The following is a 20,624-nucleotide window of genomic DNA, read 5'->3' on the forward strand; positions in this document are numbered from 1 at the left end:
AGGGGGACAGTGGGGGCCTGAAGGGACACGCTGGACAGTGTCATTGGTGGGGTCGGGGTCATTGCTCGGGTGTCTCCCCAAAATGTTGAAGCCCTAACCTGAGTACCTCGGAATGTGATTGTGCCGGAAATGGGGCCTTTAAAGAGCTAATTAGGGTTAAGTGAGTCCTTATGAGGGCCTAATCCAGGCGTCCTCAAACTACGGCCCGCGGGCCACATGTGGGTGCTTTTGCCGTTTCGTTTTTTTACTTCAAAATAAGATATGTGCAGTGTGCATAGGAATTTGTTCATAGTTTTTTTAAACTATAGTCCGGCCCTCCAACGGTCTGAGGAACAGTGAACTGGCCCCCTGTTTAAAAAGTTTGAGGACCCCTGGCCTAATCCAACCTGACTGCTGTCCTTATAAGAAGAGAGTAGGCCACACGCACCGAGGGAAGCCCACGTGAGGACACGGGGAGAAGATGACCACCGGCAAGCCAGGGAGAGAGGCTCGGGAGGGACCAGCCCCGCCGACCGCGACTCAGACTCCCAGCCTCCAGGACTGTGAGGTGGGTGTCTGTGGTTTAAGCCCTTGAGGCTGGTGCTTGCTGCGGCAGCAGAGCTAACATCCGGTGGGCCACCTGGGTGTGACCGCAGTGCTCCGGTTGGAGTGGATCGTGCTCATTGAGTGTGGTGCCTCCAGAGTGTGCACTGAGTGGCTGCTGTCCACACTGTTCTAAGTGCCAGCCATGGAGCAGATGCAGCACTGAGAAATCATTGCCTCCCGCTTTAACGTATGGTGCAGTGGGAGGACATAGATACACGTAGAGCAAAGGCATAATTTCAAGTAAAATGGGTTTGCAACACATTGACGGCCCTAGAGCGTGGGGACGGAGACCATCTGCAGCGAAGGCTCTCTACGCTGGTGCCAGGACACCTCTGCAGGTCTGAGGGCCGAGGCAGGCAAGCATCCACATCCCTGAGCGACACTGTCCACCGGCCCTTTCCGCCTGGCTGTGACCCCGGCATCTGCAGGACCAGGAGCTGTGGGGCCGGTTTGCACGCTGGACATGGAGGTAAGTGAAGCTTTTGTTAAGCTAGAGTCAGCCACGCGAAACTGGTAGTTTTCTGGGACCTGGCACGGTGAGGATAGCAATTTTGCTATAGTATCAAGTTCATATGAAACTGCTCATTTTTCCTCTTTCATGATCAGAAACACAGTTTTAGTGCCAAAAGCCATTCAAATGCTAACCTCGTGGATGTTGTAGTCGCCGTGGATTATGGTTTCATGGGGTTTCAGGGGTCTTTTTTGAGAGTAATGATTTCTAAAAAGAAAAAAAGAATAATGATTTCCTTTAGGAAAAAATGACAAATTGAGTTTACCAACAGTGCTTTTTGTTCTTTTATTAGGTGCTTTCCATATTCTTCACATTGTATTTACTAAACATGGCTAATTTTTATCATCAGAGTAAAAGGAAGTTTAAGTGAAAAGGGTGTTAGATTGCGTAAATAGGAGACATGCCTGTTTGGCCATTCGTTACTTTCAAAATTCCATCCGGGGAATTTGAATTTTTGTTTAATGCAATAAAGCAACAATGCTCTTGCTTTTGACACGTTTCCATAATGTAATAGAGAGTAATGAAAGTAAAACAAAACAAAACAAAACAACGAGGCTCTTAACTAGTAGGAAACTACTAGTTATAAATTCTGTCTGGGCAAAGCAGCCTTTGTTTGAGTTTAGACAATTTAAAAGAGCAAGACAGTTTTTTTTGTGTTTTTTTTTTAAAGAAAGGGTGAATAGAAACATGGGCCCTGAAGATCCTTCAGAGGCCGCGGCACAGGGGCGCGGGGGGCGCTGTTTGCCGGGCAGCGAGGGCTGTGCTGGTCTGGGAGCCGCATGTTTGATTTGTTTGCAAACCTGCCCCAAGGAGACAAGGAGGCCCTCTCCTCTCGGTTTTCCAAAGCCACCTGTGTCTTAGGAAGGAAGCGGGACCGCACGCTGTGCCCGTCACTGCTGGCATTGAGGTGGCACACCCCATCAAGCTTGGGGGGTGATGGCAGAGTCCCTGGCAGCCCCCCCATCCTGGGTGGGTGCAGCTCGCAGAGAGGGACCCCCGGGGTTGGGGTGACTGCCTCCGGGAAGGGTCTCCGGACTCCGAAGGACCGCTGCGGCCCTCGGTCAGACAAGAGGAGTCAGACGCTGGCTCTCACTCTGCGGGCACTGCAGGCCGGCCATCTGCTGCAGCGCCCCGAACTAACACGGTTCTGCGTGCAGCTCCTTCCCGCCCTTGCAGCGGTGCTGGGTGTACCGCGAGCGCTCCAGGCCGGCATTCGGAGGGGCGGGTCCTGAAGCGGAGTGGACACCCCTTGCCCCACACAGGGCCGCCCTCTGCCTCACGTGTGTCCTCGGCTGCCGCAGAAGCTGGGACGGCAGAGCGGCAGGGCGCCTGAAAGCAGACTGATTGAATCTTTGCAATTTAATTTTTCTTAAAAGCTTGTTGCAAAAGCTTAATGGTTATGTTTTATTTGTGCTTTCCTATTCAATGGGGAAACTGCACTGGGCAAATGTCACCTCTGAATTCAGGTCTGGCCTGTCCAGGGATTGAGACCTTAAAACGAGAGATGCAAGTTGCATTACTTTCAGGTCAGCTGAGCGGGCGTGGCTGACTCCACTGGCGATCCCCAGGGAGGTAGAGGTCGCCTTTGCAAAGCGGCGACAGTGTATTCACTGCAAGCACGGGGTCCCGGAGATTGCCAGCTGGCCCAAGGCCACCCAGCTGGGCCCCTGGCGTGCTTGCATCCCTATGGATATTCTTTATGCTGCACTGAGCTGACTGATCATAGAGATCGTCCAGAAACGCATTTCTAACATTTCAAGTAGAAGTTGCCAGATATTTCCGTGTCACAGAAGAATGCAGCTAATGGATGAAATCGAGGCTCAGACCTAAGGTTGGGAAGAGACTGCTGAGCCTGAGCAGCCATAAAGGACTCAAGTGTAGCGCTCTGCATTCCAGCGCAGCCCAGCCCCCGCTGGCCACATCTGGCCTCCATTAGGCCGCAGAGCTACAGAAATCCACGTATGGTTTATAGGGTGAGGAGGCCCTATCGACACAGCCGGACTTGGTTTTGTGGGCCCGGCAGACGGGGCCCGGAGGCTGCTTGACAGCCCCAGGCCGTGCCCTCCCGAGGGACGGGGCTCTGTTCCCCTCGTGCAGCGGGGCAGGAATGTATCTGTCTGCTACGTGTCCATCTGTCCCAGCTGCCTGCAATCAGGTCGAACACAACCGATACCCAGCTTTTCAATAGAAGTGATCTCACATGTGGAATCAAAATAAACCGATGAATGGAGTGGATCCAGAGACATGGAAGCATGGAACAGCGTGCGGAATCTTGGAGGGGAGATGGGGGGGGGGTGTGCATAGGTGGGAGGTAATCAACCAAGGACCTTGTATGCATGGCCCATGGACACAGACAATGGGGCAGTGAGAGCCTGGGGCAGGGGCAGGGGGCAGGGGCGGGCTGGAGGGGGTCAATGGGGGAGAAAGGGGAACACCTGTAATACTTTGAACAATAAAGAATTATTTTTTAAAAAAAGAAGTGATGCTGGTGGCGTTCCAGAAGCTAGAGAAGAACACAATGCTTTAATGATCCTGTGGGCCTCACCCATCCACCTGTCCGTACATTTGTCTGTCTGTCTGTCGGTCTGCTCATCCACTCACACACCCATCACACCCATGCACTCACCCATCTTCTCATCACCCCCCTAGTCAGTGAATACAAGCTCTTGGCACAGGGAGCCTGTCATGAGCTGGCCCTTGTGCCACATCCAGAGTGAGAGGGGGACATTAATGATTCCAGCGTGCCGATCCTCTGCGGGAGAATCCCGGGTGCTCCAAGGGGGTGTCAGGGAGACGCCTCCTCCCTGAGGGGCCAGAAAGGACTTCCAGGAGCCGGAGGACGTGCCGTGGGCAGCCTGGGCCGGCTGAGGCCCGGTTTGACTTGGGCCCCTGGGTCTTTGGAAGGTTGGTTTGCTTCCTCCCAGTCCTACTGGTCTGACTGTCAACTCTCCCCAACAGAAACCTCCATCACCAGACTAGCCCCTCTCTGGGCAAAACCATCAAACCTTCCCAGCATCACTTCCCCGGAATCCAACTGAAGGACCGAGTCTCATACAAGCAAAGTCCCTTGTACCCAGCAGAGGAGGGGCGAAGCCAGGATTCCGGGCCTCACTGTCGGGCAAGGCCTTCGTCCTTCGTCCTGAAGCTCCAGCTGGGCCGAAGGCACGGGCCCTGGCCACGGAGCTGCTGCCACAGGGGCCATGGCCACGGAGCTGCTGCCACAGCTCTGTGAGGGTTCTGCTTTATAAAAGGGTGAGCACCCAGATCTTCACTCCCACCCTCCCCTGCTTCCTGCACAGAGCCCTCGCCTGTGGGAGGTGTTTCCTCCTGGTTTCACTCTGATTTCACAGCTGCTGCGTGCTGTCCTGACCCAGAAAGTCACAGAGCTCCTGGCTGTGGAAGCCCTGTTCCTACACAAACTCCACACGCTGGCCGCCCTGGCCTCCGGCTCGCGCCCCTCCGTAAAGGGCCGGGCGTGAGGAGCCTGGCGGCCCGGCCCCCTGCCCTGCAGGGAGTCCCATGCTGCTTCTGTGGCTCCCCTGGCTCTGCGGCCTCTCGGCGGGGCGGCCTCTGGTTTTGGGCTACAGTGCAATTTGTTTGTAGGGACAGGGCTTTCGGCGACTCCCAAACTGCTACCTGTCAGCCTGGCCGCTCATTTCCTCTGAGCACAGGGTAACAATTACACAGCCCGAGGGGAGGGCGGCCGCTGGCCTCTGCTCTCTGCCCTGTGCATCTTGGGAGATGGAGGAGAAGCCCTCTGTCTGCTGGAAACAACTCTTAAAATAAGGACAGCAGAGTCCTCCAGGTTGCGGTGTGGGACGAGGGAAGTCCCCGAGGCCACGAGGAGCGAGGCGAAGGGCAGCCTCGGGTTGGTCCGCAGGGAGGTGCCAGGGCCGCTCCCAGCCAGGCACCAGGGGAGCCCCCACCGGCGTGTAAAGCTCCACCAGAAACGACTTCGTGCAGGTGTGTGCCTGGAGGCGTCTGCAGGACCTGGGGTCCCAGCACCCGCTGGAGCCGGCCGGGGCCTGCCGTAAGAGAAAGTGGGTGGGAAGGCACTTGGGCCCCCACCCTGGTTGAGAGGGAGGGGCTGAAGGCCGTGAGTCAGCTGATGGTCCCATGTGATGGGTCCCACCCCCAGGCCCAGCACCCCTCTGCCCTCCTCGCAGGTGGGCTGCTCGGCTCAGCCCCAGGGGGCACTGTGGCTGGAAGCCTGAGGGCGGGACGAGCCTGGCTCTTCTCTTCCTGCCCAATGGCTCACCCGAGGGGCAGCCTTCCTCAGTGTCCCCTGGGGCCTGCGGGGTGGGGGCTGCGGGGGGCTTGGCTGTGCTTGCTCTGGGGGTTGCGGGGGGCTTGGCTGTGCTTGCTCTGGGGGTCGCGGGGGCTTGGCTGTGTTTGCTCTGGGGGTTGCGGGGGGCTTGGCTGCGCTTGCTCTGGGGGTCGCGGTGACCAGTTGGGAAACGAGTCCCTGTGGCTGTCCGGCGCGGAGCGTGTCCTCGGCCGGTGAGCGCGATGAGAGTGGGACCCAGGAAGGCTCTGCTCCCGGGAGGAGCAGGCAGCAGCCGGGCCTCAGTGTATTCACAGCTCTGTCTGCTTCTTCTCAGGGCAGCGTAGTGAACGTGCCTTTGAACCCTCAGCTCTCTCTCCTCCTGGTCCTTCCCTCTCGGCCTCGATACCCTGTGCACGGCAACATTCGCTGCGTTCCCTGGCCTTTCTGAAACTGCAGAGACTGTCATGAAAAGGAGCCACATATTCCTCCATCAGTTGGGACTCCCCCATCTCTGGGTAAATGCCAGTTACTTCCCCGGCAAAGGAAAGGCATGCACATAGCCATTGCTTAAACCCAGCACTCGTTTTGTATCTGGATACTGACGGTCAACTTTATCTTTTCTTCACGGTGCCCTTTGGGTTGACTTCCCACATCTCCATGTCGCACTCCACGCCGCCATCGGTCAGCGCTGCCTCAGCCCACGCCTGGTTTTGCGGGGCCTCAGGTCTCCACTGGCCCAGCGGGCGCCGGGCTTTCTGAGAGACGCCGCGGGCTGAGCGCTGGGCTGCTTCACCCCCTTCTGAGCGCCAGGGCCTCAGCCGGGAAGGCTCTCCCCCTGGCTCCGCCTCCAGGACCAGCCAGGGAGAGATGGAAGGAGAGAGAGAAAAGAAAACCGGTCTTGACCCAGGACTCAGGCAGGGACACTCGTCCAAGGGTGTGCAGGCCGACCTTGAGAGGGAGCCCCTTGGAGAAGAGGGCTGAGGCAGCGTTTGGCCGTGCAGTGCTCCAGCCAAGTTCAGAGCAGTCCCACCGTAACCTCCAGCCATGACCTGGGCAGTGGGCCAGGCCTTCTGAATCCCAGGCGCCAGCACTTGCTCCAGGTGTTGAGCCATAAGTGACACGCAGCCCTGCGCCATCGTACCTTCCATCGGCCGTGAGGGTGACCGCGGGAAGCTCAGGCACCAAGGTCAGCGATGTGTACAAGGGCGACGCCGACGACCACGCTGATGCTTATCACCATCGCCAGTTCCTAAGAGAAAGGACAGTGTATTGAATGCCCCACATTTCAGGAAGTTCATAATCTCGGAACGATGAGTAGTCTGTACGTAGATAAATGTGTCTGTGAAAAGCTAAGATGCTGTTCAGACTTTTCTGGTGTTGTTATGGAGGCGTAGAAATTCGTGCCGGCCCTGCCCGGACCACTGGCCTGAGCCAGGCGTGTGGAGGGGTCTCAAGTTCAGTGCTAATTCCAGGCGATGGCCAGTTGCGGACGGCACACCGCGTGGAGGACTCGGAAGTAGGCCAGGCGCTTCCTTGCTAATTAGCAACATTTGACCAGGACAGTGTGGGGACTTCCAGACTGTCCACAGTCCTTTCCGCCTCTCGTTGGAAGGTGGGATCTGCTCCCCTCCCCGAGCGGGGGCCCGAGCCACGGGCTCCTGACAAGCAGAACGTGGCCTTGGACAGGGACACGCAGCGCTTCCTGGGGTTGGCGCCCGAGAACCCAGCCTGGGGCGAAGTTCCCAAGTTCCGAGAGCGTCAGCACTTAGACGGGAAGAGTACCACAGCCAGACCCGCGGCCACTCAGCCTGACCTTGTAGAGGCGGCTCAGCCCCGCGTGAGCCGTCCTGCTCTCTGCGGCCACCCTGCCCTCTGGGAGCCGTGTCCAGCGGCATGAGATGACCTCTTGGGTGTTTACTGACTCGGTCAAGTCAGACCGGGCCTGGGCCAGGTGTTGCTTGGTGAGGGCGCCGAGGCAGAGGCCCGTGGCCAGGGCACAGGGCAGACGGTCAGACGGTCAGACATGAGCCGCCCGGGTGAGTGTGCGGTGGGGAACCAGGGAGAGCGTGCATCTGGGTGCCTTTCTACCTGATGCGGCAGGTCTGACAGGCGCCGGGGAGGGTGGGGACAGAGGCCGGCAGCTGCTCGGTGCAGCCAGGGTAGGGACGGCCAGGAGGCTGACCAGGCCAGAGCAGGCTGTAGAGAGGCTGCCGGGCCGGGAAGAGGGGCTGCGGATTCCGGGCGCCCCCCGTTTCCTGCTGGACTCCCACTCCCAGCCCGGGGCTCTGAGAGGAGGGCTGGCAGCTGCGAAGGGAAGAGCCCCAATGCGCTCAGCATTTGTTGGCGGATGGACGTTGAACCTCTTAGTCCAAATTTCTTATTTTATTTTTCCCATCATCACTTATCCCCCATGCCCACTCCCACTGCTCCCCCCGCCCCCCGCCCCCCGTAGTCCAGCTTGCAAAGCCCTCCCAGCCTGAGTCCATGGTGAGGCAGCTGTGGGGTGAGGACTGGGGGACCCCCAGTGCCCAAGCTCGCTCCTGAGTCCCTTGGCCGTCTGATAGAGATGAGGCCGTGACTGCACCCCCCAACCCTCTTCCTTCAGCGCATGCTCAGGTCTGAGGTCAAAGGTCACATCTTTAGGGCTTTCCTCCTGGATGCCCCCGGGCACACATCCCAAATAAATTGTAATTAAAGTTAGTGTTCTACTTAACCGTTCCCTCTGAATCTCAGCTCTGAGGAGACGCCTGGCGCGCTGGAGCAGCTCGGTCGGAAGGGCCCGGAGAGATCTCTGCTCGGCACCCTTTAGAGCACGCACCCTCCTCGGTGAGGGGCCGCCGCCCTGCAGACCCCTTGGTCTCTGTGTCCCAGCCCCTGTGCGGCCAGCGCCGGGGGGCCCAGCAGACGCTCCCTGAGGACAGTCACTGGTGTCCTAGCCTTGGTGGCTAGAAGAGGGGTCACAGCAAAACCCGGTGGCTGGAAACACCAACATCATTCTGCCCACGGCCCTGCCCTCTGTACACTAGACGGGGTGGGAAAAATGGGTCCCTGCTCAGGCTGCCGAGGAGGCGGGCGGGTGTGGGGGGGCACATCCAGATACGGGGCTTTCGGTCAGGTCAGAACAACTGGCATGTGCCTTGCACTTCCTCAGGCTGCCACAAGGGCGGGTTCCAATGTGAGTGTGGAGACAAATTGGGGGGAGGGGGGAAGAAAGAGGGAGAGGTACAAGGAGGGGAGAGGAGAGGAGAGGAGAGGAGAGGGAGAGAGAGAGGGAGAGGGTGAGGAGAGGGAGAGGGAGAGGGAGAGGGGGAAGAGAGGGAGAGGGAGAGGGGGAAGAGAGGGAGAGGGAGAGGGAGAGGGAGAGGGAGGGGAGAGAGGGGGGCGAACTCAGTGGCATTAGTACATTCACACTGTTGTATGACCATCACAACCAAGTTCTCCAAAACCCTTTCCTCTTCCCAAACTGAAACTCTCTGTCCATTAGACACCAGTTTCCTGTTTCCTTGGCCTTGGCCTCCCCTGGAGCAGGGAGCTGGGAGGTTCTGGAAGCAGAGTGGGACGGGGCTGGAGCTACCACTCTGGACAAGGTTGTGAGATGCAGGCTGCCTCATTGGACCCGTTCCCCGAGCGGTCGCTCCCTCAGTGGGCCCTGCTGTCTTGTGGGGCAGAATGGGACGTATGGGTCCTCGTTCTTGGTGCCATGGCCCATGCCAGGCTCTGAGGACTGTGATGCTCAGGCATTTCGTCCTTTGAAAGAAGATAACGTCTCACCCTCCTGGTCATAACATTCCAGGCTCTCCTTCCCATCCCATCCCAAACGGCAGCACATTCTGGGAGTATGTTTTGCTCTTAATTTCCTTATCGGAGAGCCTAAGGCCACTCTCCCATTGAGAACCATTTTCAGAGGTTTGTGTTCATTAAAATGCTTAACACTTTGCACTCGCTTGCTTTTTTCTCGATTCTTTAATTCTAATGTTAACCGTGTCAAGTCACTCTCGACATACGAGTGCAAAAGGTTAAAGCAAACATTCCGGGCAGGTGCTGTAGGCCTCTGGAACTACACACTCATTTCCGATGCTGGCTGTGAGGTCCCCTCCCCTGCCTGGCCAGGTGTGTGCCGGCCAGAGCCTTGCCATCCTCGGGAAGGTTGCTGTGGACCATAGGCTGAGCCATCCTGCAGAGGGAGGACCCTGTGGAGGAGAGACCCTGCAGAGGGGAGACACTGCAGAGGAGAGACCCTGCAGAGGGGGGACCCTGCGGAGGAGAGACCCTGCGGAGGGGAGACCCTGCGGAGGGGAGACCCTGTAGAGGGGAAACCTTGCAGAGGGGGGACGCTGCTGTGGAGAGACCCTGCAGAGGGGAGACCCTGCGAAGGGGAGATGCTGTGGAGAGGAGACCCTGAAGAGGGGAGACCCAGGGAGGAGAGACCCTGCTGAGGGTAGACCCAACGGAGGCGGTACCCTGCAGAGGGAGACCCTGCAGAGGGGAAACCTTGCAGAGGGGGTACCCTGAAGTGGAGAGACCTTGCAGAGTGGAGACCCTGCGAAGGGGAGACGCTGCGGAGAGGAGACGCTGAAGAGGGGAGACCCTGCAGAGAGGAGACCCGGCAGAGGAGAGACCCTGCGGAGGGGAGACCCTGCGGAGGAGAGACCCTGCGGAGGGGATTCCCTGCGGAGGAGAGACCCTGCGGAGGGGAGACCCTGCGGTGGAGAGACCCTGTGGAGAGGAGACCCTTAAGAGGGGAGACCCTGCGGAGGAGAGACCCAACAAAGGGGAGACCCTGTAGAGGGAGACCCTGCAAAGGGGTGACCCTGCGGAGGGGAGTCCCTGGGGAGGGGGGACCCTGCGGAGGGGAGACCCTGCGGAGGGGAGACCCTGTGGTGGAGAGACCCTGTGGTCGAGAGACCCAGCAGAGGAGAGAACCTGCGGAGGGGAGACCCTGCAGAGAGGAGACCCGCGGAGTAGAGACCCTGCGGAGGGGAGACCCTGTGGAGTGGGGACCCTGCGAGTGGAGGCCCTGCGGTGGGGAGACCCTGCGGAGGGGAGAACCTCCATAGAGGAGAATCTGAAGAGGAGAGACCCTGCGGAGGGGAGACACTGCGGAGGAGAGACCTAGCGGAGGGGAGACCCTGCGAAGGGGAGACTCTGCGGAGGAGAGCCCCTGCGGTGGAGAGACCCTGCAGAGAGGAGACCCGCGGAGTAGAGACCCAGCGGAGTGTAGTTCCTGGGGAGGGGGGGCCCTGAGGAGGGGAGACTCTGCAGAGGGGAGACGCTGGGAGGGGAGACCCAATGGAGGGGAGACCCTGCGGTGGAGAGACCCTGTGGAGAGGAGACCCTTAAGAGGGGAGACCCTGCAGAGATGAGACCAGGCGGAGGAGAGATCCTGCGGAGGAGAGACCCTGCAGTGAGGAGACCACAGGAGTAGAGACCCAGCGGAGGGGAGTTCCTGGGGAGGGGGGGCCCTGCAGAGGGGAGACCCTGCGGTGGGGAGACCCTGCGGTTTAGAGACCCTGCAGAGATGAGACACTGAAGAGGGTAGACACTCCCGAGAGGAGACCCTGAAGAGGAGAGACCCTGCAGAGAGGAGACCCTGTGGAGGAGAGACCCTTGGAGGGGAGACCCTGCAGAGGAGAGAACCTGCGGAGGAGACCCCCTGTGGAGGGGAGACCCTGCGGAGGGGAGACTCTGCAGAGGGGAGACGCTGGGAGGGGAGACCCAATGGAGGGGAGATCCTGCGGTGGAGAGACCCTGTGGAGAGGAGACCCTTAAGAGGGGAGACCCTGCAGAGACGAGACCAGGCGGAGGAGAGATCCTGCGGAGGAGAGACCCTGCGGAGGGGAGTCTCTTCAGAAGGTGGACCCTGCAGAGGAGAGACCCAGGGAGGATAGACCCTGTTGAGGGGAGATCCAACGGAGGGGGTACCCTGCAGAGGGGAGACCCTGCAGAGGGGAAACCTTGCAGAGGTGGTACCCTGCTGTGGAGAGACCCTGCAGAGGGGAGACCCTGCGAAGGGGAGACACTGCGGAGAGGAGACCAGGCGGAGGAGAGACCCTGCAGAGGGGAGAAACTACAGCGGGGAGACACTCCGGAGGAGAGACCCTGCGGAGGAGATACCCTGCAGAGAGGAGACCCGTGGAGTAGAGACCCAGCGGAGGGGAGTCCCTGGGGAGGGGAGACCCCGCGGAGGGGAGACGCTGTGGAGTGGGGACCCTGCGAGGGGAGACCCTGCGGGGGGAGACCCTGCGGAGGAGAGACCCTGCAGAGGGGAGACCCTGTAGAGAGGAGACACTGAAGAGGAGAGACCCTGCAGAGAGGAGACCCTGCGGAGGAGAGACCCACCGGAGGGGAGACCCTGCGGGGGAGAGACCCTGTGGAGTGGAGACCCTGCGGAGGGGAGACTCTGCGGAGGGGAGACGCTGGGAGGGGAGACCCAATGGAGGGGAGACCCTGCGGTGGAGAGACCCTGTGGAGAGACCCTTAAGAGGGGAGACTCTGCAGAGACGAGACCAGGCGGAGGAGAGATTCTGCGGAGGAGAGACCCTGCGGAGGGGAGTCCCTTCAGAAGGTGGACCCTGCAGAGGAGAGACCCTGCTGAAGGGAGACCCAACGGAGGGGGTACCCTGCAGAGGGGAGACCCTGCAAAGGGGAGACGCTGCGGAGAGGAGACCCTGAAGAGGGGAGACCCTGCAGAGAGGAGACACTGCGGATGGGAGACCCTGCAGTGGAGAGACCCTGCAGAGGAGAGACCCAGCAGAGGAGACAACCACCGGAGGGGAGACACTGTGGTGGAGAGAACCTGTGGAGGGGAGACCCTGTGGAGGGGAGACCATGCGTAGGGGAGACACTGCGGAGGGGAGACCCTGCGGTGGAGGGACCCTGCAGAGGGTGGACACTGCTGAGGGGAGTCCCTGCAGAGGGGAACCTTGCAGGGGGGGACCCTGCTCTGGAGAGAACCCTGCAGAGAGGATACCCTGCGGAGGGTAGAACCTGCGTAGGGGAGTCCCTGCAGATGGGAGACCCTGCGGTGGAGAGGCCCAGCGGAGGGGAGACATTGCAGAGGGGGGACGCTGTGGAGGGGAGACCCTGCCGTGGGGAGACCCTGCAGAGAGGAGACCCTGAAGAGGGGAGACCCTCCTGAGAGGAGACCCTGAAGAGGAGAGACCCTGCAGAGAGGAGACCCTGCGGAGGAGAGACCCACCGGAGGGGGGACCCTGCGCGGGAGAGACCCTGTGGAGGGGAGACCCTGCAGAGGGGAGATTCTGCGGAGGGGAGAACCTACAGACGGGAGACACTGCAGAGGAGAGACACTGCGGAGGGGAGACCCTGTGGAGAGGAGACCCAGCGGAGGGGAGACCCTGCGTTGGAGAGACCCTGCAAGGGGGGACCCTGCGGAGGGATGACCCTTCAGAGAGGAGACCCTGCAGAGGGGAGACCCAGCGGAGAGACCCACTGGAGGGGAGACCCTGCAGAGGAGAGACCCTGCGGTGGGGAGACTTGCAGTGGAGAGACCCTGCAGTAGGGAGACCCTGCAGAGAGGAGACCCGCGGAAGGGGGACCTTGCGGAGGGGAGACCCTGCAGAGGGGAGACCCTGCAGAGGGGAGACCCTGCAGTGGAGAGACCCTGCGGAGGGGAGACCCTGCGGAGGGGAGACCCTCAGTGGAGAGACCCTGCAGAGAGGAGAGGCCCAGCGGAGGGGAGACCCTGGAGAGGGGAGACCCTGCGGAGGGGCTACCCTGCGGAGGAGATACCCTGCGGAGGAGAGCCCCTGCAGAGAGGAGACCGTGCAGAGGGGAGACCTTCCAGAGAGGAGACCCTCAAGAGTAGAGACCCTACGGAGAGGAGACCCTGCGGAGGAGAGACCCACCGGAGGGGAGACCCTGCGGGGGAGAGACCCTGTGGAGGGGAGACCTGCAGAGGAGAGACCCTGCAGAGGATAGACCCTGCGGAGGAGAGACCCAACAAAGGGGAGACCCTGCAGAGGGGAGACCCGGTGGAGGGGAGACCCTGCGGTGGGGAGACCCTGCGGTGAGGAGACCCTGTGGAGGATTGACCCTGCGGAGGGGAGACCCTGCGGACGGGAGACCCTGCAGAGGGGAGACCCGGCGGAGGGGAGACCCTGCGGTGGGGAGACCCTGCGGTGAGGAGACCCTGTGGAGGATTGACCCTGCGGAGGGGAGACCCTGCGGACGGGAGACCCTGCAGAGGGGAGACCCGGCGGAGGAGAGACCCACTGGAGGGGAGACCCTGCAGAGGAGAGACCCTGCGGTGGGGAGACTTGCGGTGGAGAGACCCTGCAGAGAGGAGACCCTGCAGAGGGGAGACCTTCCAGAGAGGAGACCCTCAAGAGTAGAGACCCTACGGAGAGGAGACCCTGCGGAGGAGAGACCCACCGGAGGGGAGACCCTGCGGGGGAGAGACCCTGTGGAGGGGAGACCCTGCAGAGGAGAGACCCTGCAGAGGATAGACCCTGCGGAGGAGAGACCCAACAAAGGGGAGACCCTGTAGAGGAGAGACCCAACAAAGGGGAGACCCTGTAGAGGAGAGACCCAACAAAGGGGAGACCCTGCGGAGGGGAGACCCTGCGGAGGGGACACCCTATAGAGGGGAGACGCTGCTGAGGAGAGACCCTGTTGTCGAGAGACCCTGCGGAGGAGAGACCCTTCAGAGGGGGGACCCTGTAGAGGAGAGACCCAGGGAGGAGAGATCCTGCTGAGGAGAGACCCTGCGGAGGGAGACGCTGCAGAGGGGAGACCCTGCAGAGGGGAAACCCTGCGAAGGGGAGACGCTGCGGAGCGGAGACCCAATGGAGGGGAGACCCTAAGGTGGAGACACCCTGCAGAGAGGAGACCTGAAGAGGGGAGACCCTGAAGAGAGACCAGGCAGAGGAGAGACCCTGCGGAGGAGAGACCCTGCAGAGAGAGATCCTGCGGAGGGGAGACACTGCGGAGGGGAGACCCAGCGGTGGAGAGACCCTGTGGTGGGGAGACCCTGCAGAAGGTATACCCTGCAGAGAGGAGACCCTGCTGAGTAGAGACCCAGCGGAGGGGAGACCCTGGGGATGGAAGACACTGCAGAGGGGAGACCCAGCGAAGGAGAGACCCTGCAGAGGGGAGACCCTGCGGAGGGGAGACCCTGCGGTGGAGGGACCCTGCGGAGGGGGGACCCTGCAGAGGGGAGACCCTGCGGAGGGGAGACCCTGCGGTGGAGGGACCCTGCGGAGGGGAGACCCTGCGGAGGGGAGACCCTGCGGTGGAGGGACCCTGCGGAGGGGAGACCCTACGGAGGGAGACCCTGCGGTGGAGGGACCCTGCGGAGGGGAAACCCTGCGGAGGGGAGACCCGGCGGAGGGGAGACCCGGCGGAGTGGAGACCCTGCAGAGGGGAGACCCGGCGGAGGGGAGACCCGGCGGAGTGGAGACCCTGCAGAGGGGAGACCCGGCGGAGGGGAGACCCGGCGGAGTGGAGACCCTGCGGTGAGGAGACCCTGTGGAGGATTGACCCTGCGGAGGGGAGTCCCTGTGGAGGATTGACCCTGCGGACGGGAGACCCTGCAGAGGGGAGACCCGGCGGAGTGGAGACCCTGCAGAGGGGAGACCCGGCGGAGGGGAGACCCGGCGGAGTGGAGATCCTGCGGACGGGAGACCCTGCGGAGGGGAGACCCGGCGGAGGGGAGACCCTGCAGAGGGGAGACCCGGCGGAGGGGAGACCCGGCGGAGTGGAGACCCTGCAGAGGGGAGACCCGGCGGAGGGGAGACCCGGCGGAGTGGAGACCCTGCAGAGGGGAGACCCGGCGGAGGGGAGACCCTGCGGTGGGGAGACCCTGCGGTGAGGAGACCCTGTGGAGGATTGACCCTGCGGAGGGGAGACCCTGCGGACGGGAGACCCTGCAGAGGGGAGATCCTGTGGAGGGGAGACCCTGTGGAGGGGAGACCCTGTGGAGGGGAGTCCCTGTGGAGGGGAGACCCTGCAGAGGGAGGACCCTGCAGAAGGGAAACCCTGCGGTGGAGAGACCCTGAAGAGAGGGGACCCTGTAGGAGACAGATAAACAAGGCAGGTCCCCAGGGTGGGAGGCCCGATGTACATCACTGAGGCCTGCCGGGCAATCGCTCTCCTTTTTGGAGCCACCGAGGAAATTGGCGTGTTTTTCTGCTCTTTGTCCAATGGTCCCTTGTTTGCTAAAATCCACATGAAATCACCATCTTTTAGAAATAAATATCAAACTTTCTTTAAAACAAATTAACCATGCTTTAAAACCGTTAACATGAAAAACTGCATTAATATGAAGAGACATAACATGTTGAACACGTCTCATTTCTGAATCAAATACCTGTCCTGCTGAAAACCAGCCCAGAGGCAGCCCGCCACAAAGAAATAAAAAGAGAGTGAAATGTTCACCTTAAAATCAGGAGAGTTAGAATGTTCACCAGCTGTCTGAGTTAGTGGGCTGTTTCCCTGACTTTGAAAGGGAAAAGAGGACTTTCCTTAAACGTTTATTATTTTTCATACTCAGTCTCCGTGACCCAGCATCCTGTTCTGTATTTATTTTTCTAAAGGGAGCCCTCCGTGCAGCTGGGGATGAAAGCGGAGTAGCTGGCCGAGCTGGGAGAGCAGATTTATTACCCTCGGCTTTAGGGGGCTGGGCCCTCCCTGAGGGGTAACTGCAGAGGGACCGAGTTGAATGAAGGAGCCTCATGTGAAGACACACGCTTTCCAGGTTGGCGACAGCCTCTCAGAACCTGACTGTCCACCCCTTTAGGAGGGGAGGGGCAAAGCAAGCCCCGTCTCAGGACTCTGCCACTCCACCCAAAATGAAGCTGCAAGAAACCCAGCCCAGCCCTCAGGCCTCATTGCCCTGAGCTATAAACCCGACCTGACGGGATCCAGCCGCCGCCTCCCACCCTGCCTGGCTTCAGCGGCTGCCTGTGGACCTGCCTGGGTCTGAGAGGCAGAGTGAGGGGGCTGGGGCGGCTGGTAAAAGGTCGACGTTCTTAAGTCCCCTGGATCAGGAAACATAAACATTGCAAAATAAGAACGTTTTTTAGAAAGATGGTTTCCGTCATTTTCCCAGCTGTCTGAGTTAATGGGCTGTTTCTCTGAGAACTGGCGAGATTAGCCGTAGCAGGAGACACAGATGGCCAAGTGTGACCCAGGGGACCGCGTGGGGCCCGCCAGCAGCTGTTTCCTGGCTCACTTTGCCTCTTCAGTAAACACTGTTGGGAGCTGCTGGGCTGGGAGCAGAGCCGGGCCCAGGAAACCCTTTGAAGTGCAAGGAGAAGACGCTCTATGGAGACGTCAGTGAATGCAAAACCAGATCCAGAACCTTCTGCAACCCCCTGAACTCCAGGGTTTAAAACTAAGCAGGACAGCAAGCCTGCAGCTGCAATGAGAGCCTGGGATTTCGTGTGGGAAGATCCCAAACGCGGCCTCCATCCCGCCTCATTCTTGGCCAAATATTGTGAGCCCAAGGAGTAGGTGGTTTATTTGGGACCAGTATTAATGGGGACATTTGCATTCCTGGTTTCCATAATTATAGGTCCGGCTTTCCCTACAAGCCTGGAAGTTGAAACATTCCCACGCAGGGATAGAAATCTACCCGTGAAAAGGGATCTCGGAAGTGCCTGGGAGCCAGGCCCTGCCACAGGAGTGAATGGGGGTGGCTCCCTGCAGGCCCATCCGCTGCTGGGAAGTGGAAAGCGGGGTCCTGGCGAATCGGCCTCTGGCTCCAGTGAAGGCGGGCGTCGGAGCATGCTGTGACCCAGACCGGACCGGGACGTCTGCGGACCTGATTCAGGCGCATTCCGTCTCCAGGCAGTGTGTGCGTGGAAGCAGGGCAGCCTGGGCTTTGAGACTTAGTCCCCTGGGGGTGGGAGTGCCAGGTGGCACCTGCAAACCCGGGGGCAGGTGAGAGTTGCCTGGTAGAGCTGCAGAGAGCATGGCACACGTGAGTGCAAAGCACCTCCTAAGTACCACGCAGCCAGTACCGGCGATGGCGGGCCCTCCTGCGGCTTCCATCCCCTGTGTAGAGGGCCGACAGGGAAGACACATGGGCACTTTCCTTTAATTATCGTCAGCTGAACTCAGGGCGTAGGCAGAGCCATGCCCTGGGAACATGCTTCCCCAATGAGGCTGGACTTCATAGCAGCCCAGGTGTCGGTAGGGGCGGGACTAGATATGTAAATCTAGGCCTATAAAATAAACGCGCTGCATGGCTCGGGTCATCGTCGTCTTCCTGTCTCTCCATTCAGAGAGAATGGCGGCGTCCCACCCAGCTCCCAGCTTTAAATCTATCTCTGTGTCGGCTCTCTTTATTTCTGTTATTTCTCAATCCCTGGCCGCCTCCATTTAGAACCGGTTCTTTCATCTCTCTTTCCACGCGGGACGCAGAAAAGGGAGATCCCCGCCATGTTTGGCCCCTGCCATATCAGGCCCCCGCATTATGGCGCCCAACGTGGGGTACGAAAGAGGCAACAAGAGATATGGGTCAAGGGATCACTCCAAGAATTGCGCGCCACAGATTTAAGAAAGCGTAAGGTAAGGGGAGTGTATTGTGAACTGAATTGATTAGCCGGGTGTAAAACATGGGTAATCCTTCTAAATGCTTTAAACTATGCTCATAACTCAAAGATGCTGTTAAGCATAGTCAGATTCTTGATTTCTTTCTTAAGTTTTGTTGATGAAACCTGGGGAAAGGTTAGAAAGCAGTTGTGCGACCTATACCCAACAGAAGGTCCAGAGAAAATTCCTATTCCTACTTTAATCCTTGATTCAGCACAGGAGAGTTTAAGAATGTCTAAGTGGGGTGCCACGGCCTTACAGCCTGCAGTGGAAGAGTGCAAATCTCTAAGAATACCATCTGTACCTCCTCCGCCTCCACGTGTCCTTCCTGCGATCGAAGACTTGTAACCAAGTAGAAAAGGATTAAAGGAATTTCTCAGCAACTGCCAATAATTCTTTATCTTAAAAAATCTTTTTCTTTCCTTAAAAATAAAAATAAATAAAAATTGGAAAAAAAAATAAAATAAAAATAGTAGAAGACAGACCATCACTGAATCTTCCCGCTAAGAGAGAAGGAGGTGGGGGAAGTGAGACACGTGGTGATCCAATATGGACACCACTCCCCAAAAAAGCCATTTAAAAAGGCCTCATCTTCGCTATGTTTTACAGCCTTAAAGATGGTGGATACAGGTGGGCTTCCCAAGGCTCTTTTGAAATTTCCCGCCCAGGGGCAAGTAACCACCAGGAAGTAGAAAGCAAGTTTACATGTGAATAGCTATGGGTTTGTTTCTTGACTTCCCCAGCAGGAAAATTCTTTTAAAAGTTAGCAGTTGTGCCAGGCCTATTGGCTGGAAACTTAAAACTTTTAAGTTCACTGATATAAATGTATTGAAATTTATAATACTGAAATGTTGATCTGAGTATGCCTAGTATGAAGTCTAGATGATACAAGTTAATCTATTAATTGAATATGCCTTATATTTTATTTGAAATGTATCCTTAAAAATGTAAAAGTATTATTGATTTGAGAAATGCTAAGTATTTAATTTTGCTACCTAAAATTTGAAGCTCTGAAAGTTTAAGGTCTCTTTTCTTGCCATGAAGAGGTTTTAAAGCTACACCCTTTTTAACGGAGGAAGGGGTAGACCCTTCCCCCAGAAGAACAGGTAATCCAATTCCCGCCAGCAGCCATATTTAAAGAATGTGTTAAGTTGAATTTAAATGGCTACACCTTTTGCCAGCTGACCTTCCCAGAAAAGGTCAAGTGGCTAGGCCAAAACGTTTTTCCTGCAAAAGTGGCTCCTTTAACCTACAAGTTTGCTTCACAGTTTCCCCGGGGCAGAAAAAACATGGTTTAAAGTTGATTATTAGATTTTTAAAATTTATTCTTAAGAATATAAAGGTGTTATTAATCTAAGAACTGCTAATATTTGACTTACAAGCTCTGAAAGTTTAAGGTTCAAATTGAATTGGGAGAAATTATATAAATGTGGTAATAATACCTAAAATATAAAAACGTGTTTTTTGAGAAAATAAAATGTGTTTTCTCTTAAATAATTAGAAATTCAAAAATGTTACTTATTGGTCTGATTTAAAAAAGAGGATTAATTCTGTGATCCAGATTAAATGTAATTGATATTCTTTAAGATAATTTAAGTATATAATCTTTAAATCATATATATAAATATATAAATGTATATATTTGATCTTTCCAAGTGTATTTCAAGGTTTTGAGAGTAGCTTTTAGACATTTCACAGGCCCCGAAATGTTTCAAAAGTCTGTTTCTCTCTTAAAAGAAATATATTTTTAATTAAACCAATTGATACTTAAAATCTCATGGAAAGTTTATCAAATAAAAATTAATTCGTATATTTTACTTATATACATATATATTAAATGTTATGAAAGTTTTTGCCTCTAAGAAGGGCAAAAACAATATATTTCTTAAATATAGCCAAAATTTTCAACAGCAGTAGAATTTCAAGAAAGACAAGCCCCAAGCAGCCTCCATTTTAAATGGGCTGGAGGTGGGACAGTGTTTATGCTTTTGGATCAGACCAATAAAGTATCAAACCTATAAGTTTTACTGAATAAGTTTCTTTGCTTTTTTAATTAAAGATACCTACTTAAGTTACCTTATAAATTAGATTTTTTAAATATAATCAAGGTCTCATATAAATTAAGTTACATAAGAAGCCAATGTTTAAATATTTGAATCCAAATAAAATCTAGGAACAGATTAGAAGCCACCATTGTAGCTGCCTGCATTCTTAATTAAGCTAGAGGAGGGGCAACATTTGAGACTTGTGAGACAGCTGCCATCTGGCCTGCCCCTCTGGCCACGTGGCTTATTGCCCACCATCTTGAAATAATAAAGGCCAATCCCCTTCCTTTGAAATAAGTCAATGTCTTTGTAAGCAATTTAAATAAGTTTTTTAAGGAAGCTACTGAAGCCTTCCCATGATCCTTCTGTATATGCAAATAAGCCTAAGAGGATACTTTAAAAATATAATTATAATTTTAATAAAAAAGGAGAAAATTTAAAATTTTGAAATCTCTTTCACTGGTATTACAGGATAAACTGAGGTTTGTTATTAAAATATTAAATCTAATGCATACTAGTGGTCACCATAACCTTAAGAGAAATTGTTTCATGTGGCAAAGATTTTTAAATGAAACTCTGTAGCCTGAAAATTATTTTGGAAGGAAATAGAGGTTTCCTTCAAATATCGTAGGGATTGTAATTGATAACCAATGCATTAGGC

The sequence above is a fragment of the Cnephaeus nilssonii genome (assembly GCF_951640355.1).
Source record: "Cnephaeus nilssonii genome assembly, chromosome: 14".
In the NCBI taxonomy this organism is placed as follows: Eukaryota; Metazoa; Chordata; class Mammalia; order Chiroptera; family Vespertilionidae; genus Cnephaeus; species Cnephaeus nilssonii.